The sequence below is a fragment of the Struthio camelus genome, chromosome 6, assembly GCF_040807025.1.
Source record: "Struthio camelus isolate bStrCam1 chromosome 6, bStrCam1.hap1, whole genome shotgun sequence".
Lineage (NCBI taxonomy): Eukaryota > Metazoa > Chordata > Aves > Struthioniformes > Struthionidae > Struthio > Struthio camelus.
Window position 1 is genome coordinate 12949940 of NC_090947.1, and position 25026 is coordinate 12974965.

Consider the following 25026-nt stretch of genomic DNA (forward strand, 5'->3'; position numbering starts at 1 on the left):
AAACTTGCTTAGATTTTTCTTTTAATGTAACTTTACTCCAATTTTGCTTTAACTTGTATGTCAAGATGAAAGGTTTTTTTTTTTCAGGATTATAGTTATTTCACGCTAACCTGGAGACCCAAGAAATTGGAATGGAACTCCTAAAACATGCTGTAACTTTATGTGACAGGTACAAAACCAGAGCTATTGGTGATCTGAACTATAATTACAGGAATACACACAAAACAGGCCTGAAAGGGGCCTCAGCATAGCCACATAGTCCATTCCTCTGCTTCATGACAGGAACATTTTAACCTAGACCGCTCCTGAGAGGGATTTGTCTAACCTATTTTAGAAACCTCCTCAAAAAGCCTACTGAAGAGGGCTAGCTATTCAAATTACAGCTCTACAGCCTTTCAAGTGGATAGTTTCTCCTAAATCTCCTTGCAATTTAAACACACTAATGCTTGTCCAATAGAGACTGGTCGTGCAGAAAAGTATGCTACCTTCCTGGTTTTCGCAATGTTTTGAGGACTATTATCTTGTCTGTTAGTTATCCTTTCTCCTTTCAGATATCCTTTCCTCAAAGGACGACCTTACAGCAATCAATACTCCTGTCAAAAGTGAGCTGCGCCACTGAAAAGCCTGCTTATTCCATCTCCATGGAGCCAGCACGGCCCCCGGAGCTGCAGGCACTAAAGCAATACTAGTCTTTACACAAGACAGTACATATCACGACTCTATTCATAAACACCACATTTTGTAATTAAAGATAATAATGCTGTAGGTGAAGGAAAAAAAAAACCTCAGAAAAACTCATCAAACAGATGCGAAAACTGGTAAAGCCCGCTGCTTTCTTCTTCACTCAGTGCGTTACTGAAGTGCATAGGCAAGGGAAGCAGACAAGACATACAGTTTGCCTTAATTTGTGGAAGTAGTCATATCCTAACTTTGGTTGCTAGGGCAAGTATTTAACTCACACTCTTTCAAAGTCTGTGAAACGCAACATGCTCTAGCCAAAGGCCACTTCATCATCAGTGTCACTGTCAGCTCGTTACACGTGTGTGTGGGGATAACAGGGCTGGCTCCTACCAACTCACCTTGCCCAGGATCTATCATCTTAACGCGACAGTGTGACACATCAAATGAAAGATATGTTTGACACAGTGATCTAGACGTTTTGAGATGCCTTTATGTATAAAGGCATATCTTATATCTTCAATGACAACACACACTGCTGAGCGCCGGGTGCATCCCAGCCCTGCCGAAGCGCAGTGCCTATGCGGAAACAGCGCTTTTCAGCTGTGCTCTCAAGGTATCGTAACCCATAGATCACAAGCCGTTTTATTCTGATGGACACACATCCTTGTACCTGTAACGTTGCTAGAAACATTGTCTGTGGCAAGACTTTATTATGATAATTGCAAAGTTGCATTAGACTCTGTGGAGTCTGTGCAGCAATGTTAAATTAAATTTCTCATTGGCTTCAAGGCTTGCTGTCTGTAATTAGCAGCTTCTGTTCTTTATTACGCTGATCAGTAGTGCAGTGCTATTCATCACCACAGTCTTAGTTAATTATCCTTGCTAATGATTTTCACTGTGAAAATAATCTACAGGTCCCATTTGTAAAGATTGCTTTGCATTAAAATTATTTGCTGGTAAGGCAGCATAGTGAGCTGACAAGCTGTGGGCAGGGAGCTGCCCTATCCTGTAAGATGGTAGCTTAGTTGATGTGTTCAAAAGAGAGGAAAATATTATAATTTCACTTTTCAGCACCAGGTTCGTGACTACAATCTGCCAGATGTGCGAGAGGGTGGGAGTGAGATGTCACCCCAGCGTGCTGCAGGGAGCTCAGTTTGAGGCAACAGGAACAGAAAAAGGAGAATTTAAACATCTTTGCAGCTTTGAGCAAGTACTTCTCGTGACTATTGTTAGTCTTCTAATAATAGCAATAATATACATTTATGGCTAAAGAGCAATACCTACATGTGACAGAAAGTGAAGTGTTTGCTCTGAACTTTAAAGGGGAAGCATTCACCCTGTACTGAGCATTTTCTGCCCTGCAGGGGAAGATTCAGCTGCGGACGTGGTTTGGCTGAGGCTGACCAGATCTCAGAGGACTGCGGAAACGGGAGGCTCTCTGCAGCGTCAATACAGACCCTGCGCTTTACAGACACAAAAGCACTTAAAGTTCAAGATTAGCTATGAAGAAACTTTTGAGTTGCTGCACTGAGAACCTGAGCACTAGCATGTTTTGGAGGTCTGTTGAGATATCCTTGGACTCAAGTGAGTTATGCTGAGCTCTGAAGAGACCTGTGCTCGTGCCTCCCCAGCCTGGAGGCAGCGGGCCATGGCGAATATAGTGGGCGGAGCCATGCATTTGTCTTTAAATGGATCTCGGTGATCAAGGATCCTCGAGAAAGGGGAAAATCAGCTGTTAGAATCAAACAAGTTTTGATTAACAGTTGATTTTGATCACCTAAGATCCTTAATAACTATAAAAATCCAAGAAGGAAATTCCTCGTGCAATGAAAATACTGGACTGTGAAATTAAAGAACTGCAGCCTGCCACCTGCCTTCAGTTCTCAGGATTTGCTCTGTGCTTGGAGATAGAGCGCTCTGCACACATGCTGATTTATGGCACGCTAGACATGTGCTGGACTCAAATAATCAAATTAATGCAGTAAGGAAAAGGTGAAAGCATTGACACAGCTGATATCATTTGTCTCTAGAAAACATTAAAGGAGATAAGAAGTTACAGGAACTATCAGAAACTATATACATTACACTAAAGAAAAAAAGTGAAAGAACCTGCTAGAGTTAGAAAAGCTAAAATAAAAAGACCAAGTGTGGTGACAGGTGCTTTTCAGAAGGAAGGTGTCTCTTGTGACTTTACTGAGTAAATGTGAAGGCAGCTGTAAAAATGTATGGATAGGAGCAAGAAGAGGGATGACACTGGAGCAGAACAACTCTAGCCTTGAAAGCCTCTGTCAGATCAGAACCTGGGATATTTTTGGTTCTTGTCACAGAGAGCTTCACAGGTATCGCCAGGCTGCAAACAGCCATTTGGATCTTTGTGAGGTATCACATACTTGTTCAGTAACGCAAGAATCCTACAGACTAGGATCCGTATCCAGCAGAAATCTCCAGAGCAGGAGCCCTCATCTTTTAATAAAGCAAAAGCCATTTTCTCATGAAAGGGAGTTGCACAGGGTGTAAAGCATGGAAACATGCTTTAGAATGAGAAGCTCACGTAACAAGTAGCATTTATTAGTAACTATCCTATATGAAACACATTTAGACCTGACCTTTCAGAATTAAAGCACCAAAGCAGATGCTCTCTGAATATTTCCACTGCACCTTAGTGCATACCCTCATTTGCTTTTGTCTCCCATTAAACTGATTTTCATTCCTGACATGCGCCACATCTACCACATGCGGACTACAGTAAAGAAATTTCTCAGTACTGTGGGATACCAGGGAATGAGCAGTCCTACCATAAGATTTAGTGCTCCACAAATAAAATAGCTATATTGTCAGTGAATTTTCACTAGCAGAGCCGCAAGGTTCCTGCAATTAGATCTTTTATTTACTGTGGAGTGCATTAAGGGAAAACCTGTCTTTCCACCTCTGACTACTGAAGACCAGTGATTTTACTGTAGAGAGGCTGGGGTGACTGCACAATGGTAGCAGCCTCTTTATGAGAAGGAGCCAAAGAAACGCTGCCCCCCTCCCTCTTTAAAATCCCTCTGGGGTGTTGGGGAAGGCTCTAGAGGGGACTACACTTGGCACGACTCAGCCTGGAATACGCAGCATCCTAAATCTGCCCACTGCCCGAACTGACACCTTGGCTCAGGTGCTTGTTTTTTCCTGCTGAAAATCCTCAAAAATAAATGTGTTTATACTTCTATATGTTTTCCCTCTTCAACTGCTGGGAGCCAAATGAAGTGTGATGTTGATTTCAATCTACTTTGCATAAAATACACAAAATAGACCTTTGCATTTCCAACACTGGAAATAGCAGCGAGTGAAAATTGTTTTCAGCAGAGGCTCAGAGTCTGCATCTCCCTGGTAACTAGTTTATTGTGTCTTTCTGATGGTAGCAAGCTGTCAAGCTTTATTCTCCCATCTGTGCCAGGGAGCAGCAACACTAGCTGTTCCTTCTCGTAGAGGGCTCAGGTGGGTTGCTGCTGCTGCTGCAGCACCTGCCTCCTCAAAGGGTCCAAGGATGGGTTAGCCAACATGTTCTAATAAAGACGATCGTATAGACAATGCCAGATACATAGGAGGTAGGCTTCAACTCCGCCAGTCGAGCATGGGGAGAGTGGCTTTATGCATTCTTTTGAATATACCAGACTTTCAGGAGATATTAGTCAACATCAGCTCACAGCGTGTAAAATCACAGCTTGAATACATAGCACAGTTATTCCTCCAGCTCCATCCTAAGAAGTTAGTTGCTTTTTCCTCCCACAAGGCTCCTGGGAGCTCCCCTAGAGCTCCCATGAGTTTATTCAAGTCCAGCTAAGCTCCACATGCGCCAGTATTGCCCTTTAGCGCTCTTAGTTCTTTTATCTCCTTGGTACTCGCCTCACCATTTTATTTGTGCATGAGAATCATCCTCCCTCCCAGTCTCCTTTTAACTTAGAACTAAAGTCAGGCTGTGTTAAGTGACTAAAGCAGACTAAAACATACCTAATGCAGTTACACAAGAACAATTGCTTCTTATATGGTGCAACTTCAACAGTGTTTGTGAGCAACGCTGAAGTATATATAGATAATAAGTAATAGGAATGCATATGAGAAGATTGAAAAGCCATACCGGTACCTTGCATATCGGGAAAAGGGAGCAATGACAGACCTCCTGCGACTCCTGCAGTAACGCATTTCAAGCATGACTTGTAAGGAGGAACATTTTCCAAACGTTTCAGTTGTGAAGGCAAACTGACAGATAAGCCAGCTTGCTTTGACCTTAGAGAGCGGGGAGGGAGAAGACGAGTGGGAGAATTCAGACTGTATCTATCCTGTGGCTCTATGGTTTGCCAGGACTAAGCAGAATATGCTGTTTTGAGAATGAAATAAGACATTTTTGCCTATAAGACAGGACATAATGGCTAACAGAACTGCATTATAAACCTGGGAGTGACATTCTGCAACCATCTCTGCTTGCAGTGCTCTTTAATAGCTGTCTTCGGAGTTTGAGCCTTTTTAATGGCCTTTGCCAAGTAAGTTAAGCTGCAACATTAAGCAGCACAAGAGCAGGGGGCTTGACAATGAGCCTAATTATGCTTGCGCAGCGCTCTAAACTCTTGATTTCATAAGATCCATACCTATACAGCTGAGCACAAGTTTTAACTGAATCCTAATATAACTTCAAAATGTTTCAATAATAGTTTTCCCCTTCTTACTTCTCATAAGAAATTGCCTTCCAGTTCTGTGTAGGATTAGAAGCCCAGAAAAAAGAATTACAGAATTACGCTATCTTTATGGCTCCCCGAAGACCATTATTCCTAACGATCCTTTTTATCTCCTGTCTCTCAAGTAGTGTCAAAGACCATGGAGTGTAGTTAAGCTAGGCTTACTCCATTCACACACACACAAAAAAAAAGTTAAACACTTTCAGGTAGTTGTTAAGTTAGGTCCTAGATGATTATGTTACCTGACCCCTTTGTAATATGATAATTGCATGATGTATTTTTCTAGTATCATCCCTTTTATTATTTTAGTTTTGAAATTAGTCAAGAATTTAACTATTCCCCTAACATTACATAAGTCCATCACATTTGCTGAGAAGCCTAAAGAGCTGCCAGAAGTAATGATAATAGTGAAGGGAAAATAGTGCTTAAAACATTCGTGTTATTTACAGTTTAGTTATTTTTCAATAAATGGCAGCTGTGGATAAACGCAGTAGGTTTGAGCATTTCCAAAGACAACTGGTGGCTTCCATTACCGATAAGTGAAATGAAAGGGATTCTCAGTGAGATAGCTAAGATGTATTGGTCGAGAAAGTTATTAGCTTCCCTTCTCCTGGTAAGTCAAGGAAGGAAGCTGCCATTGACAATACAGCAGATGAAAACCTATGAAAGGTGACAAGGTGGAAAAACAGCAAGCAGTCAACAGACAATCAATTTACTCCAGGGGGTCTAGTGACTGTAACGGCGTCACACATCAAATCATCTAATAAAGTCAGCTTCCACCTACCTGCGGGCAGATGATAACCTTTTCCCCCTCCCCCTCCTCTCCTTGTTATATTTTTAGAGTGATTAATTTTGAGCTAGATACAGCATGTAGGATTAAAAGAATGACAACAGAAAGTAGTTCATATTTAAGCAAAACCAGGGCAATTAATCAATGTTCTGGTCTGACAAGCGCCTTGATTTCAACACATTTGCATTAGAGATGGGGTCCATGCTAATTCCCAAAAGAGGGGAAGATAAAACTCAAAAAAAAAAAAAAAAATCTACCCTCGAACCCACAAGTCCGTCCTATGCCTTTGTCTTAGTAAGGGGAAGGCGGCAATGCAAGTAAGTCCAGACACGTTTGTTCTGGACTGGAGGGGCCAAGAGAAGACACGGCTGCAGATAGCTGTTTCCTAGCACTTTTGGTTTTGGCCATCACGCTCGGCCTAGAGGCTTCCTGCCCGAAGATTTGCAAGGGAAGGTTTCAGCGTGGAAAGTCAGCAGCGCTCAGGACTGCCGCCCAAAAGCGGGAGCGCGGGAAGAGCCCCCGGCTCCGCCGGCCACGGCGCACAGCCGCCCTCGCGCTAGCCCTGCCAACAGCCAGCTCCCGTCGGGGCGGCCGTGCCACGGGCTGGGGGGCTGAGCGTGCCCCCGACACACCACCACCCAGCTTCTTTTTTTTTTTTCTTTTGCCTGCTGCTGAGCTAAAGTAGCCAGATGAAATAAGCAGAATATGTAGTAGCAAAGATAACACTTTGTATTTTTAACTTTGTTTTGAATTGTGAAACACGTGCGAGAACATTGCCAGAGCGGAAAGGGGAGCGAGGCAACGAGGGCGTTAAAGGGGAAAGCGAATGGATCCAAACCGGTACAGGCTCTTACTAAGAGTAAGCAGTCTCATCACTGAATTGATAGGGGGTAAACTCTACTTAAGAAGTTTTAGGTATTCTTACACTTCTTGGTCAGGAAACACTTAACTTATGCGATTAAAATAACAATCTCTGTTCTCTGAATCTATTTAACTTTGAAGGGCCAGGAGACTGTGGAAAGGAGTGAAGAAATACCCTTCCATACTCTAACTCTCACGTCTAACTTGCGATTAGAGTAAATTTTTTGATGTGAAAAAAGTACACTCCAACTGCAGAGATGTCTTTTCATCCTGAGCTGAGGTAAAGCTGCGGCAAGAGAAACGGCGCCAGCTCGCACCAGCTGGAGAGCTGTCCCAAACGTTCTCACCCGGCAAAGAGCGCAGCGTGCTGCACTTTAAATACATCATACTTTTAAATATTTTATGGGACTTGAGTAACAGTTCAGCCTCACGTCATCTCGCTCTCCGAGCTCAAGCTGGTGATGACAATTATTTTCCCAGCAACATGAAATACCATGAACTTCCAGTTACAGCTTCATCGCAAGACCAGCCCATAGGATCAGCTTGGCTGCTCAGCAAGGAAATCAGCATCCAATACAAGTGTCCGCAGTAGAGGAAGGATGCAGTGAGCTAACTGGTTCAAGTCCAGATCACATTGACCACTATTTAACGTTCCCTCTATTTTTTTTTTCCTCCTCATGGTATAACCTCCTTTAAATATTCCTGTTCAATGAAAATGCTTTTTTTGTTTGGCTGCTTTTTGTTTTTCTAAGCCCTGCAGTGATGAAGGGGCGATAAAGGACCGTCTGAGCGTCTGTAGCTGCAAAGCAGCTGCAAGTAAATGACTTTGTACAGAGAGAGCTGGTGGTGGAACCCACCAAGAGATTCATTTGGGGCAGCCGCCCGGCTGCCACGCTCTTCGGGCAGCTTATCAGATGACATAAGGGCAGGCTTTTGTTTTGTGCTGCCTTCTTGCTTCCTGAATGTTACCTCCATCCTTTCAACAGTTTTAGATAAGCATTTATTGGGAATGTAATTCTTGTTACTGAAAAACAGGTTGCCCAGAGAGGTAGTGGAGTCTCCTTCCCTGGAGATATTCAAAACCCGTCTGGATGTGATCCTGGGCAATATGCTCTAGAGGTCCCTGCTTGAGCAGGGAGGTTGGACTAGATGATCTCCAGAGGTCCCTTCCAACCTAAATGATTCTGTGAAAAAGTAGTTTAATGTTTATGGGGGAAAAAGTATCTGCCTTTGTAGTGATAAGGTAATAGCGTATTTTAGGTAACAGTATAAATCATTAGAATCCATTATTTCCTCTTCAAACACCTCCAATGTGAAATTCTTGAGCACATTAATCCTTATTATTGTTTCATATATGACATACATAGATGGGTGGGCTTTGCTTTAGCAAATTGTGCTTTGTTTTCTTTCCTCCTGTATTTGTACCAAACCAGCTTATTTTCATCTTGCCAGGTCACCTTCCTTTGTTCTGAATTAATATATAATAGGAGGTAATGTGGGCAGAATAGCACATTGTCATAATAAATCGATATTTAATAGTATATAGATTGGTGCTAGGGTTTCATATCCATCTTCTGTCAGCTGTAGCAGGGCTCCGAATTAGAAGCAGGGTTTCCTAGCCATTAAAAAAAAAAATCCCTCAGAACAAGACAGTAAAAGTCTAAATGCTTCCCATTGTTGTGTTGGGGGAAGAGGATTTCTCAGATTCTGCCCTTTCCAGTAATGCTCTGTTTGGAAGACGGTCTTGGAACTGGGGTGCCCTTACGGGGCAGGAGGTGCGAAGGGAACTGTAGCACAGGCTACGTTGTTGAGTCAGCACTATTGCAGGGTGTGCAGCAGTACTTTACCTGGGACAGCTGAACAAATCCTACCCAGCTTTCGTATTTAATATGAGGCAGAGGTCTGGGGGCAGGGAGGTGAGACAGGCAGGTCAACTGATCTCACAGCAGAGGACAGATGACCGGTGCAAAATTTGAAGTAAAGAAGAATGGGGTTAATGGCAGATCTCAGCATTAGGCTTAGGTTGTACTTATTGCAGTTAAAATAGAAATTATGAGCTCCTTCAAAACCCAGAGACATCAGAATAGCAAATCAATGTGCTAGCTAAGAAATAGCGAAGGCCTTGAAGTACCATTTGCTCAGTTAAGGCAGCACTGCCAGCCCATAAACAGGGGGGAGCAAGAGAAGGACAGAGCCAAAGGAAGTACCAGTAAGAGTTGTGACATTATTTTTTCCACGATTTGCGCTATCTTGTACATGGTTTGCCTGCTGCTGTTTGTGCTACAGGATCCTGGATTTCCAAATCAGATGGCAGCCCAGGGAACTACAGGTTTGGCTTGACTATTTTACTTCTAGCCCTAACTTCTGCACAAAAAAAGACAAATCAGGAAAACGTTTACAAAAAAAGAGAAGGCCGAAGCATTTACAATGTGTCTTCTGTTCATCTCACTTTATCTTCTGCTGCTGCAACTGAAGTACGTGGCAGAATCCTGAATAACTGCACTAAAACCAGAACTAGCATCATCCTCCCCATTTGCAGACGGAGCGGGTACTAGGCACGGCTGCCATCCCAGCTATGGGCGCACTCCAGTCTCACAGGTTTCAAAATACTTTCTTTTATTATTTAACTTTTTAACATGAAGTAAGGTATTTCCACATTACTTCAAATAGTATTTTCAAGCTAAACGAAAAGGTTAAGCATGCTCATAATGACCAGGCCTGCAAAGCACTGTGTTTACTCAAGGCGTCAGTGTCATTACAACTCTAAAGACTGTTAAAATGCAGAAAAATATTTATATTATCCAAAAAAAAAAAAAAAAAAGGCAAAACTATTTTCCTGTAGTTCTCTAGTCTAAAAAGCTGCCATTTTAACAGATACCATCTCTTAGAGTTTAATGGATATCTGTCACATCATTAGATGGCACATCTGCAACTAAGTGATGGAACTAAATTAATTTAAAACTAATGATGGAACTGCACAATCATTTATACCACAGTCTTTGACAAAAAACGCAAAGATGTCTGTCAAATATTACTTCATGGAAATTATTTTCTTTCTTGAAAAGCCATTTCCCAAGACAGACTGAAATGCTAAGTGACTGCTTAGCAAAGTATTTTCCTCTACAATATTTTCAAAATGCACCTTATTAATCATATGCAGCCTTTTAGCATTTAATTGTGCTTTTCTGAAGTTACTGATTATAACTACATTACTGAACTCCAGAAAGTCTTGCACTTGAAATCGAGACATCCAGACCAACTAAAGCCTTAAAACCTGCGCTGCTACACCAGCCCTCTTGCTGGGGAGAGGGACCGCTCTCACTGCTTCTGTGAACACGCACAACCGGGAAAACTCCAAAAGGGCCTATAGTCATCTTTAACTGAACAGCTGCAAAATATACAAACAATTGAAATGATCAACTGCTGTGTTTGGTTTTGGAATGCAAAAGCCCTTACAATTATGTAGGACAACACATTTCTTCTTATATTTCAGTTACAACCACAAAGTTAAATTCTTTTTACAGTGCTTTTGCCCTTTGATTGTTGTTCTTTGCCTCGTCATTTTAATAAGGCTAGATAACATAAAGGACAGCAAATATAATATGTAAATGCCAACAAGTAATTCCCCTCATATACTAAAACAGAGTTCTTAAGTTATAACCCACCTTATGGGAGACATTTTGATACTCTGATTATCAGGTTTCCTGCTCTTCTATTTATCCTCACTGGATAAATAAAATGATAGGCAATTCCTGCAGCTGAATTTGTCAGTTTATCATCATCAGAAACAAGAAGAAACAAACAAACAAAAAAGCAAAATCAAAAACGTCTTCACCCGTGAAGTCCCTCAAAAGAATTCAGAGGAGCAGGAACAATAAGAAAAGCATAGATGTGTCTGGCTAGCAAAGTATTTTTGACTGATCCTTACTGTAAGTGACAGTGATGTTCTCATATCAACATCTAACAAATGGCATATAACGATCTGTGCTTTCAGAGATGAAAGAAAAACAAACGTAAGAGGTACTAAATAAAAGGGGGACAACAAGGGAAACTTGTTAAGTGCTGCTTACAAAAGACACATTTGTCTGATTTGTGTAGATGACTACCTACTTTGAGAGAAGGGCCACAGTTATGCTTACCTGGAAGAAATCTAATGGCTTTACCACGTGAGGATACCGATGCACCGCTGCCTGGTTCAGAGGAAACTGGTCCCCCTTGAACTCACTGAATGCAGTGCAAGCGCTAGTGCATGTAATAAAAAATAATAATTTCACTCAAAGCACTAGTTCCGTTTTATTTTCCTTTTTTATAGTGACCAGAACAACATAATGGGGATATCTGAAAGAGCGTATTATTCCCTTCTGCTTATTCTTTTGCCAATACTTTACATTTGAAGAATGATGCGGGCAGGAAGGTTTCCAGGGCAGGAGATAAGCAAGCTGCTACATGAATATATCTTCAGCTTTTGTTTTTTGCCCTTCAACACGTAATAAGTCTCCAGATTAAATGCAAGTTAAATGTCTAAACGTTTTCAGAGCTGCTTTGAGCCAGTAACGGAAATACATCTATGCCCTTAATTCAATACAATGCAACGAGATGTTAGTAGCCTGACATGCCAGATGGATGTTTTGTATAATGGCACGATCCGTCAGGTATCTGAGGTGGCAACACTGATGTGGTGTGGGTCACCCTTTGCTCAGGATCTGAGCCTGTGCTCATTTGTTGTTATGCAATGTTTTCAACGCAGCGGCAGCTTGGTAGGGAGCCCGGCGCGGTCACCTACGCGAGCACCCACCCCCTGCTCTCCGAGAAGCATCGACTTCTCTCCTTCCTCACTCAACTTAGATACTCGGTAGTTTCAAGTAACATTTTGCTTTCTGTGGAAGCACAGCGTATACCAAGAGACACACATAAACGTGAGCCCTAGAGTTTGTCAAGATTTACACCGACATAAACCAGCACAGGATTTACCTTTTATTAAGTTATACTGGTGGCAGGAACAATTGTGTCTTGGCCTTTCTTACATTGCTTTCCTTATGTGTTTTCCCCTCTGGAGTTTTTCCAATGTTTAAAGGACGTGTTAATAAAAACATACCAAAGAGGGCTGAGAGCAGCACGAAACTTGAACTGGGCGCTCCCACGCGTGCTGAGCAAGAGCGAAGCCCCGTGGGGCTGCGCCAGTCAGGCGAGGGGCGCGCAGCTCGCCAGGCGCCGCGGGGCCCGCTCTGAGCGCGGCGCTCTGCGGGAAAAGGTCACTAAACCCCCGCCCTGGCATTAAACTTGCCTTTGTCACGAGGCAGGATGGAAAGGTGCCGTCAGAGCTATAACTCAGGGACGATGGTTTTGAAGAAAGCTATTTCTGCTGTCAGCAGAAGGAAAGTTCAGCATCATCGTTATAACATTATCCGTTACAAGGTAGATGCTTCAGATTGCATCCCGGCTGCAGGGCAAATCACCGCTCGGAGCGCTAATTAGGTAAGATCAGATTTGCTTCCTAGCAAGCAAAAGCCTCGGTGCAATGACACTGGATTTTTACATCTAGGTCACCCAGATGACTGTAAATGACCTTCTCAGCACCAACATTAGATCAACACAACATTACATATCACCATAATAGATAGCTCAATCAAATCACTCCAAGTCTACAGCTAACCAGATGAGACAAACTCCTCTGTTATGGGCTGAAAAGAAATAACAGATCATGATTCTACATTAAGCACTTTTCCTTCTAGCTGCATTTCCTCAGCAATTCAAACAGTAAAACACACTGAATTAGGTGATGCTGAAAAATATTCTATTCACAGACTGAAAATATCTTCATATTCAATAGGCTCATTAAGATTATGAAAATGTACAGATTTTTTTCCGTCCATTAGAAGTTATATTAGATACTCAGCGATTAGACATCTGTCTCCTACTATCCCTGTACACCAACTGTGTGCTTTTCTTCATATGAGAGACTCGAGCTCATGAAAAGCACATGAGCCGCAGGGTGAATCAAGAGCTTTGGGGCAGACTGCAATGCCGAGCACTGCTCTGCCGCTGCCAGGACGCGCACGACCTATGGGAGAGCAGGTCCGCCAGCACCAGTGGGTCAGTTCTCAAATAATGCTGTCAAGACAGATCTCTAAAAATAAAGGTCCTGCTCCTAGAAATGAGGGAATAAGACATCTATTGAGATCTATCATCGCCCTTCTCAGATACGTCTTTTACCCACCTTCCCCTTATGTAGGGCGGTAAGAAAGAGCACCTATTGCGTTTGCCTTCAGTCCCACAGACTGCGTGGCTGGTCATATGCCCTTGCAACAAAGCTGACGCAGCCCAGGCAGGGCGCCCGGGCCTAGAAGAACTCATGGCTCAACGTTATAGGACGTTCTGTGCTTCCCGAAAGCAACTTCTTTGTGTTCCCACAAGCTAACTGGTTGTATACAAGCAAGGTCCTCGCCATGGGTGCTGGCTGGCCTCTTTTCAGTTCTTCACACGTTTCTCTGTTCTAAATGAACTAAAGTTTCTGCCTTCCAACAATGGTCATATCTTGTCTATAAAAGCATCTCATAGCCTGACTGTAGCAGGCTCCCACGCACGTTGATTAACTTTGATGATGTTTCCTTTTTCACTTGTTTTCCTTCTGTCTGCCATTGATTTTTTAAATTGCTATGACAAAAAACCTCAGCAGCCTGGGAGAGATACACCCACTGCATTGTTATTTGCGCATTTTCCTCTTATTCCGTATGCGTCAAACGGGGAGATGTGTTTCTTACAAGTTTACTGGTTATTATATGTTGTTGTCTGAGTGACTATGCTTCTAACTTCTGCTAGAGGAATAAGCACAGCAGTAATATTAGTAAGCCTTATCTTGCTAGATAAAGAGGAATCAGAATAAGAAGAAAAATAGTATGAGATCCTCCTACTCAATGAACAAGATTATCTTGTTCGGTAAATGTAAATTCACTTAAATGGCAGTAAAAAAATGCAATTAGATAATACGTACCCACAGTGCATAATTTGTTCCCCTAGTTCTTACATATTTTGTCAGATGCTTAACCTTACATTTCAGAATGGTTTTCTGTATGACAGACGTATGTTTACCTGCGCACGTTGGGTCAACGCTACTTCTATTGTTAAGCTAACCTTAATTTAAGGTAAGGAAGATGAAGCAATGAAACAGATCATCTGCCCCCCAGCTTCCTAAAGACTAGAGGTTAATACTTTGTTACAATAAGTATTGGTAGTGAAGTTCCTACTAACACGGGGGGAAAACATAGAAGAAATAGGTGTTTTATGAGCTGAACTTCTGTAGAGCATACAGCAAGAGCATCCAGCTGCCTTACAAAGCTAGCTGTGCCATGAACATGATTTGCAGCCACTGAATTGCTGTAACAGGAGGGCAATTTCATTATGGTAAGACAGACAGACTTTAAGCATTTTAAAAAGCCAAAAATATCACAGTAAATAAAAAAAATAAATCAAGCTCATTAACATGTAGTAATCCTCTACAATTGAAACCTTTTGTGAAGGCTAGGACAATCCAGTAACAGCCTTGAATCAATAGAACTCCTAATACTCCATTTTTACACCTAAAACTAACATGCTCCCGTTTGACACTTTAGAGCTCATTTAAAATCTAGATCAACATCTTTTCTCTAAATGACTTCAAATCTTGTTATTATGCATCTTCTTTTCATTGTTCAGCCATTTCTGATTTTGCAACCCTTGTGTGTCAAAAACACATTTTGAATTTAATCAGATTCTTCACAAATAATTCACAGATGCAAAATATCTCTGAAGCTTTTTAGCTTGGAGTCACAGAATAAAACCAGAAACGTGCAGAATGAATTACACGACAGCCTGTAAACACTAGCGACCCCAGCACAGAGTTCCTCGGGATCGGGAGAATTGCTGAGCTGCTCCATGAAGGCAGGTGCTCTGTGGAAAGCCGTCTGTTTTAGTGTATTGAGCTACAAGCAACATTACCATCAAACAAATCTGGAGAGCAGGTTTTTTTAGGGCTGGGTACGATGCAGCCTCTGTTACCAAAGTGACCGCACTCCAAGGGTGCGGGTCTCTTATGGAGAGCTGGTAGACACCACTTGGCAGTCTTCATTCCTGTACCTGGTGTACAGCGTCACAAATACTTCTTTCTGCAGAAGCAGATGAAATACCCAGCTAGAACGGTTAAGAAAAATTATACTTGAACTATTCTGTCAGCCCTTATGGTTTCTCCTTATGAAGACTGAAATGTTAGATGAAAATATGTCAAATTTAAACAAATGCAACATACATTTGTTATAAATTATCTTCCCAATTAAATTTAACAAGTGATGATCCGGATTCTTCATCACATTAAGTAATTGAATCCATTTAACCTTCTAAAAAAATTGTATTCTAGCTTAATTAAAAGTGATGAAGCTCACATAGGAATTGCTAGGTGAAATTTCTATGGCACATATAACACAGGAAGTCTGACTAGCTGATCATAGTAGTCCCTTCTGGACTTAAACTCGGCGATCTCTAAACTTGTGTAGCAAGTGCTCACATAACACGTATTGCATTACTAGGTTTAAGATTTCAGTCTTTGGTGCATTCAGCAAACCTTCCTCAAGGGCCTTTTATAGGCAAATCTTACACTGTTAAGCTGCTGAAAGGGTGAATTCCTGGAGACCAGGAGAAAGGGTGTTCTGTGATATGGTGGCACCAGGTTCTAAACATGGGGAATAGTTGGGACAAAACATGAATTCAAGCATAAACATTCCCATCATACCTAACGTTATGGGGTATAAAACGATTCTGAGAATAACTCCATTTGCTTCTTGTTTTTCAGTCCCTCCAAAAAGCTTATATCCTTGGGAATTGCTATAAACTTATTCTAGTGATGAACCAAGACAGATTAAGACCATCTTAATCAGTAATCCTCTCCCAAGCAGGGGACCAAAGCAGCACCCGCTAAAGCAGGTGATGGGATGGAGCAGGACAGGCTGAAGGATTCCCTTATCTGCAGGAAGGCGATTTAAGCCAGCAGGCAGAGGCTCACACAGTGCTTTCTTTCAGAAATCACATATTGGTGTACTGCATTTACATTACTGTATCTTGCCATGCGTTCAGAGGCCAAAGCTAACGAAGTGGGGACCCCTCACCCACCCTGGCTCCCCAGAAGAGTCAGCCAAAATCCTTCCAACGGCACCCTAGGGGCATGGCCCCTCTTCTCCCCTCCCCACATCTTGGGCAGCAGTTTAAGAGTCACAATATGCGTCTTTGTATTTTGATGATGTCACTATTTTTGGCTGCCTAACATCAGTACTTCTTTTCCTAGGAAGCTAAAAAGCCTTAGTTGCTGTGATGATTTTGATCACTTCCACTCCTGGTGGAAGTGCAATAAAGCAATGCTCAGCACGCTCATTTGGCTAGACTATACGTTCAAATACACTGCCCTCGAGTGTCTAGGGGCAGCTGGCAGGAAGAATCACTAAATTATTATTTGACATGTGTGGTAGAAGAATAATACATTGTTCCTGTAACTTGTTTCCTTCATCTCCACTAACGACAACATTAATTCAGCTCCAAAAATCAGGTAAATATGTTTAAATACTAGTTTACTACAAAATTACAATCTGATCTTAATAATAAGACTTGACAGTTTTGTTTGGAACACAGATGTAAGAGACTATGACAAAACTGCTGTTTGTGGTTCACACCGGCATATGCTTCAGCTGACCTGCGTTCAGGGAGAACGTTAGGACCCAAGAGCCTTCTGTACCACGTTGCTAAAGCAAGTAAAAGCTCTGACGTTCCTACTGACGCTCTCAAAAAGAGTTAATGAAAAGACTTCCAGCGTATGGGGGGAGGTGAGGGTTTGCTCTTTAGCATGAGGAGGCTCAAAAGAAGAAAGCAATTATCTGCAAAGATACTAATTTATCCTGATAGCAGTTTTAATAACAGCAGAGTTTTTCCTCTTAATGTCACTTCTGCTGTGTTACATTCTTTTCATTGCACAAAAAAGGTTAATTGTTAAAATTACACTTAGGAATAGAAAATAAGGTTAAAGATGATATCTAGCTTCTGATACTGTTTAACAACCAACACAAGCTAGTAGAGTTTCATTAAGCGAGAGAGAAGAGAACCTGGGGAGCAATGCACAGGAAAGATTGAATATGCAGAAAAAGAAACCTAGAGTAAATGGGTGGAATCACACACAATTAACATTAAAAAGGAGAGCATCACAATAAGCCAAATGCAGTACTGCCTTCTAAGCAATTAAAAGCAGAAATTGCTCTAAACCACTGTTTCCCATTTCTTTCAACACAATCCTGACATCAATAATCTTTATTTCTCTCTTGGATTTGTTCAAGCCCTCAAAGAAAACCTATTGGGAAAATAAGAGGTAAGAAGAATCAAATAGATGAGTTATATCAGGCTTGATTCTCTTCCTTTCGGCACTGCTAAAGAATTAGTTACTTATTGGAGTTCTACTAATGGCAAGTGGTGTGAAGGAGGAGGAGATTCACCCTGCAAAAGAAATCAATGACAGAAGGTTTTATTTGATGGAACTTCTTTTTTATTTCTCAGTTTCCACCATGCCTATTATCTCCCTTCACTATTCATTCTCATTACTTTAGAGCTTCCATTCTGAGCTACCTTCAGTATCTGTTTGTTCCTGTCAATTTTCTTTCAGTTATGGCTTCCTTTCTTTCAATATTTGGGCCCTAATTTTTTGTACAATTTTACTTGCCTGTAGGCTCCAAATTAAGATAGATTGTCCCTCCTGTCATTCAGATGTGCTGCATAGTCCTGCTCTCCCAGTCTAACTTTGCTGACGTTTCATTAATGCTGAACCGTGTTTTCTTCCTTGTCTTTGCACTGTATTTATCACCTGGCTGTTTTATGAAGCTCTTGGGCAGTGGGGAGAACACAACAACCCACAATAAAAGACAACCAGAAACCGCTCAACCTCACTGGACTCTTTTCTTTTTGCCTTTTCCCCCTTCCACAGCCTCCTTTCCCTTTAATCATTAATGTAATTTCAAACTCTTTATCTTGATAGCAAGCTTCAAGATATTTATGCCTGGTCAAACACACAGAGGAAGATATTCCTATTTCTATACAGAGTAGTTTTCATTATTCATTCAGATTCCCTAAATTCTTTCATCAAAACAAGCTTCTTTCTTTATCATCTGCCAACCCGAGGAAACTAAGGCCCCTGGGAGCTCATCTATTCTGTGAACTGCTGTCTCAGATGTGCCTTTATTCTGTATTTTCACAAAAGAAAAAAAGTTGCAGGAGCTTATCAGTGAAAAATCATGAACTCTCATAAGTGTTTTCAGATAAAGAAGAAGATAGAAAAATCACACTTGTTAAAGTGTTCAAGAAGCAACGTACGGGCAGCCCTGTTTACAAGAAATTTTCTCCTTGCCTCTCAGCAAGCTTTCATACAACACCTTAAGCAAAAGTCCTTTTATTTGACTAGCTGTAATCATTATGACCCTCACTTTTACCTCAAAAAAAAGAGAGCTCATAGAAGCTATGCTTCTCTAGCTACACCCAGAAAATGGACAGAACTAAAAGCACACAAACTCCCAAACGTACATTTAAGGCTTATCTTTCTTGGGAAGCAGACATTTACTCTGAATTTCAAGGGTGACAGGATAATTAGCTTAAGAAAACACATGCTTTCATTATTGAATTTAGCCACAGGATCTGTCAGCAGCATCGCCCAAGTGATTTATAAGCAGACGAGAGTAGGAAGAAGTTACAGTGAATATTGAGGGATCCAAGCTTAAGCAGACAGGCGCTTCATTCAGGTGAACAGCCATGAGGTAGAGCATAGCCAACGCGCAGGCTCATTTCACAAATGGAGAAGACATAGGAGTTGTACCAAATTTGCTGCCATAACAGACAGGTGACCATCTTTTAGGGCAGATCTTATCCCCACCATATCTCCCAAGTTTTTCCCCCTCAGTTACACCTTTAAAGTCAAATAAAACACAGCCATAACAGTCCTCACACAACCCATCAGGACCCAGCTGGCCCTACCAAGCACACAGCATCAGGAGGGAGACGCTCCCTTGACGCTTCAACGCTGCACATTTACTTCTAGCATCACCCCTTTGATCAGCGGGACAAAGCCATGGAGGGAGGAGAAGCAGTACCAGGAACTGCTGCTGCCAAAGTGATTTTAAGAGACTGGGAGGAAGTCCTTGCACAAACATGAAGATATTCCAGGTTACCCTCTTCTCAGTTCATTTATCTGACAGTCAAGCTGGATTTAGGCTAGACTCCCAGGAACATAATTACAACAGAAAACTTCTCTAGTTCATTATTAAAAAAAACAACAACCCCCCCCCACACACACCCCAACAAGAACAGAAAGAAACTTCAAGCTTTCCCTAGAGCTTAATGTGACTCTTTCATATTTTTCTCAGTACCGCTCTGCAAACATTGGAAACTACAGAGGGACTAATTCATGAAATAGCACAGCTGAGCTCAGAAACAGAAAATCACAAAATAATTGTGTGAAAATACCTTTAGAAGACAACAGCCACTGGAAAAATCCAGAAGACCAAGCAGCTTGCGTTGGGCCTTGCTGGTTCCCAGCTGCCACAGGAGTCACTGAAGGAGCTCACACGTTGGCAGCTTGGACATTGCTTGGGTGTGATTTGCAAGCTCCTACAGCTGAAGGACTTGGGTAAGCTTTTAGACCTTAGCAGCAGCTGGTAGACAGTTAACTCTTCAGATTAAACAAGAAGGCAGGGCTGACTTGCAGCCTGCAATCAGGAGAACCTGCAAAGAAAGGAGAAAATCAGGCAATTTGCTGGCACGTTTGCTTGGGAAAAGGAGAAGGAATTCCCCAGCGTGGCAAGTCTGTGATCAGAAACAGCAGGTTTACAGGTTACATCCTCCCCTTCCTTGGCCCGCTAATCCATCATTTCATTGCAATTTAGCTATTTCATATGCATATAGGTAGAAAGACATCATTCCAACATCAGGAAGACTGCCTCTGCTACTGAGAGAACATACATCTATCTTTGTTATGGTCATAACTTTATCATTGCCAGCTTCCCAGCTTGTTGCGTCTCTTGTGTTGCCAATTAGCACTGAGGGCAATGAATGCCAAATGCAAATTTCTATGTGTTGCTATCCGACCACTTGCAGAGAGCAACTGGCCTTGTTTGGTAGTGTCAGCAATATATTTTTGACATAGATGTTTGTGGCTGTTTTTGACTTTTCTAAACATTCATCAGAAGGCACCAGCTGCTCCCGAGGGGCTAACGAGACATCGGAGGGTGATGATGACCATGATTTCACAGCTGAGATTTGCTGCTTCAGGAATTTAAGCTCTTCAGCAGCAATAGTATCTTCAAAATAGCCTGATTCTGAGCGTGTGAAGGATAGCAGACGTACTCTGCCCAGCGTGACAGTAGAACTTTGTTTAGCATTTATTAGTGTTTGACGTGAAAGATCCTTGAGGCATTCTCTCACTTTTATTTTTGAGGAAACCATCTTTAGTGAGACAAAGAACATTTCTACAGCAATGACATGCAGTTAATAATGTCCTTTGCAGAGGATAATGTACAACCATTAAAATGAGATGCAGAGTTTCATAGCTGCAGCTATTGTCTGACCACCAAATTTAATTTTTTCTTCCAACATGTACCTCTGTAATTACACATCCAGTCTCTCCAGTGTGGATTATTTATAGGGTAAGCTTCCCCACAATTTTCTATGGGACACAGGGACAGTCAACTGCTAATTTAAACACGGTGTGTCAGCTAGAGGACGTTGATATTTTTGGCCCTCGGTACCAAATTACTGTGTACATTTCTGTTTTGGAGCAATTTAACTCTACCAGACTTACTGTCCTTCATTCATACCATGGTTAATTTTGGACCTTCATATTTCTTAATGAGTCTAAAAAATAAAACGTACACCACAAATTTCAGATAGTGATGTATGGCACTAATTCAGCCTCTTAATACACCTCTGTGGTGTCATAAACATTTGAGTATGTGCTCTGTTATTAGATAAATTACAGTTCAGATTGCAAACAATAAGAAAAATGCTAACAACCAGTTTCTTGCTGTAATCAAAAAGTTGTTGACATTAGGCAGAATCCCATCTTGTTACAGTATGTTACTGAGTCTTTATATTAAGGTACAGCTTGTACTCCTCCTTTTTTGTGCTACCTCTTCCAGTGCTTTTTTCCCTTACACATTTTTTCTCTCTAATCTTTAAATAGGAAAAAGGGGTAATTTTCTTATTGACCCCTACTCACTGCTGACTGCACTGCTGAGTGAGACCGCTTTTCTCTGCTGTTTGCTGCTTCTTGAAATGTCTACCCATAGGTTTATTTCATAAATTAAATCTTAAATGAGCTGAAAATACTCAGATCTTTCTAACCCCTGCCAGTTTCTGCTGACTAAAGGAACCCAAAGTCTAGACCTGAGGCTGTTTATTCATCACTAAAGATGTTCCAAAGACTCTTTATTCGTCTTAAGTTGACCAAGTGCTGAAATAATGCTCAGTCTCAAATTAACAGACGTGGTCTGCAGACAAGGTTTTACTCTGCTTGCAGAAATGAACAGTTCTTTGCTCGCAAAGAACTAATTAGAACAGCACCTGGCAGCATCAGTGAAGATAGGGGCCTGTCAGCATTTTCTCCAAACCCTCTTACATAGGAGTTTATGGCTCAGTCATTTAAATTTGCTTCCGCCTAAAGCTTATTATACAATTCCTAGTGGCAGGCACATTTTTCCAGAGATGATTAGAATGGCCAAAATCATTTTTTCCAGGCACCTTTTAACAAATGTGGTCAATGAAATAGTGGTTTTGATAAAATTTCAAAGGTGAGCTGCAGTTGATTATTTTCCTTTTAGTATCTTTACAGAATAAGGGTTGATAATGAAATTTTTGAAAAGAACTGATTTTGTACATGTACAGTTGCCTACATATTCTTCTGAGCTTTTATGCATTTGAAGGGTTAGAGGAACTTCTTGTTCAAATATTTAACAATATATATTTATAAATACATATTTATATGGAATAAAATCACATATAACCCCCTCCCCCAACAAACTACTCCACAACCTGGCTATATATTTTTTTTTGCTCATCAACAGTATGAAAAAAACTGCACAGTAGATCTGACAGTTGGCTATACAATGGTGCAATTCCAGTGAAAACCAAGTGCTTTTTTCTAACTGGAGAACTGAATCATGGCAGAATTACATACCCTCCCTCCCGTATCTATCTATCTATCTATCTATCTATCTATCTACTTTTTAAAAAAGAAATGAAATGAACTCAGTTATCAGTCAGGACTATTATCTCTTCCAGACTGCTACACTGTAATCAGTTAAGGCTTCAAGCATGAAGAGAATTTATGTCATCCAACTTTGCTTAATCCTGCTGACCTCTCCATAATAAGAAAGGCCTTTTAACACTAGAGAAATGTTCTCTAAAGGTAGATCAGGAAATGGTCCTGGCTAGGTTGTTCCATGTGGTATACCTTGCTCTTTCTGTTCACGTATTTCCTGGGTGTCTTAAAAATGCATGGTTAGTATTTTATGGAATTCTAGTTAATTATACTTATTTAATTGTTTCCCAGAGCTTTTCTAATGCCCTGCTGACATACATATTTTCCCCAGACATACATATTCTTGGCAGAATAAGTGAAGTTCCTTGTCTCAATAATTATTTATGGCATTCAGCCATTTAAAGGAGGTAGACAAAGAGAAAATCTTACCAAACAGTGTGTTTGTGCGTCTTCTTATGAAAAAGGGATTAATGTGCAAAGAGATATAAACATGCAAATTGTCCTATAACCTCCAAAAGTTTTTCAATAGACACGCTTAAGTAACCCCTAATTGCCTCAGTTTCTTATATTTGAAGAATTAAACAGAGATATGGAAGTAGCGCTCCCCTAGCTGGAAGGAGTTGTTGGGAATGAAGGCGACAAATCAGTGTAATTAGCTGGCCACTGCAGGCCGCCCCAGCCCCTTGCCCCGCGCCGGTGCTGAGGCATTCCTAGAGCTTAGCACAGAGCAGGCAGAGCGGTGGCTAACATCCAAGAAAACGGAATACATCTATATTAACTTGATGTTTTTCATTAAAGAACATATGTTAAACTGATTGCAGAAGTAGGAGACAATTTTAAAATAATTCCAGTGCAGAAGAGGTTAGCTATGAAAATGAAAGCAACGGGAGCATTACTGTTTTCAGAGTGCAGTTAAATGAATTAACTGCTTACATATGAAATGTAAAAATGTGAACATTTATATTGGGTTCTAGCGCTGCCAGATGATCAACAAGAAACAGTCTCCATCCTGAAAAGCACAAATCTCATGGGATGTTACTGGAGTTACACTTGTCACTACCAGTTTGATGCCTTAGGGAATACTCTTCTAAAGTGCAAAAGTCCCTACATGAGGAAAAAGGTGGGCATTTCCAGCAGGAGGGTTTATTCTGTGGTTTAGAAAGTCATATTTCTAGCTGTTAGGTATTACCCCAGCTTCCTGCTTGCTGACGTTAGGCTAAGCCACTTCAGCAGCCACGTGGGAATCCTCAACCAGCCACAGCAGTAAATCAGACGCATTAACTCAAATCCCCGTCGGTTCAGTCTGGCTGGCTTTGCACAGGAGCAGATTAAGAGTACTAATATGATCCATTTATACTGGGCTGCATGGACAGCAGCCTCTAAAAGAGGATGGTAAGGACCACATAGGGGATGAAGAAAGAGAGTGCTCATGCATTGAACATCTATGACTGTTTCCAAGGTGGTATTATTCAGGCTCCTTGTAAGACCTTTTGGTAACCCGATAACTAACTCAGTATTCCCCTGATAGCTAACTCAATATTCCCATTATATGCTTTTTAATCATAAATTTGCCAGGACAGAGGTTAGAGCATTGGAAGATACATCAAAGTCTTAGGCTAAATTGTGACAGAAGAATCACTGACGTCCTATGTTGTGGCTGTGTGTGCATGATGAAATTTTTTTGCTTCTGCCCTGAGGCAGAGTCAATTATTTCTCACTAGGAGGATTTTTTTGCTAACCCTGTGGATAAGATTTATTGGATTTGGACCAGCGGCTGTTAAGCCCCTGGTCAAGAATCCATCTATCGCACTCCCACAGCATGCATGCTATGCATCCTTGCTCTCCTCTCTCACATCCCTCTCAGGTCTCTCTCCTTCCCAGCTAAACTCTGCACCCAGCATCTTTTTCTCTGTTCCTGAGGAATATAATTTATTAATTTAAAATGATATTTCAGACAATACTCTTCTCTCAAATTAACAAGTACTAACTCTGTGTGCTCGGTACATGTTGTTAGTTCTGTCCTATGCAAAAGCACGAAAGAATAGATGAGCTGGAGCCTGGGATGGCGTTCATGTTTTTGCGTGGGTGCGTGACTGTAAGGACATACGCTTATATTTACAGAGGATCATCTAAGTTTGAAATTAATATTCCTTAACCTTTTCTGCATGCCCCCAGTAGAAAAATGGTAGAAAATCCTGTTTTATAGGATAATACTTATAAATGCACTACAAGTTGAAGAGATTTAGAACAGCAGCCAGAAGCCTGGTGGTGGGCGCACAGGCGTTTCAAGCAGGGGCTTTGGCTGATACCAGTGAGTAAGTGTGCAAGCGGTGCTTGCCAAATTCACCTGCCTCTGGATACTCCACTGGCATATGTGCTTAGAAGGTTTTCCTCGTATTTACGCAGCATCGCAGTCCAGTCCCTCGCTTTCAAAGATCTGAGTACCTATTTCCTTCTTTTGAAAGCTAAAAGACAATGATGAACCATCTTGTACCTACCTGTCCAAGAGAGAAGTACAAAAGCACAGTCTTTCTACCCCTTGGCTCTGTTTTTTGTGAATCACGTGCAAAATTTAGACCGTCAGTGTTTTCATTTTTAAATACCCCTGTTTACTATTTACTACTATTTACTCAATACTATTTACTACTATTTACTCAGTACTGCTGCCATTTGTC

General features: G+C 41.4%; 1 long non-coding RNA gene across 1 annotated transcript in view; it reads right to left on the reverse strand.

The window, feature by feature from the left end:
- The window catches only part of LOC138067624 (uncharacterized), a 183562-nt gene extending 163759 nt beyond the window's left edge, over positions 1-19803 (reverse strand). The window contains exon 1 of the long non-coding RNA XR_011141854.1: positions 19561-19803. This is a non-coding gene — a long non-coding RNA (uncharacterized lncRNA). The remainder of the gene's footprint in view (positions 1-19560) is intronic.
- Positions 19804-25026: the final 5223 nt, after the last annotated feature.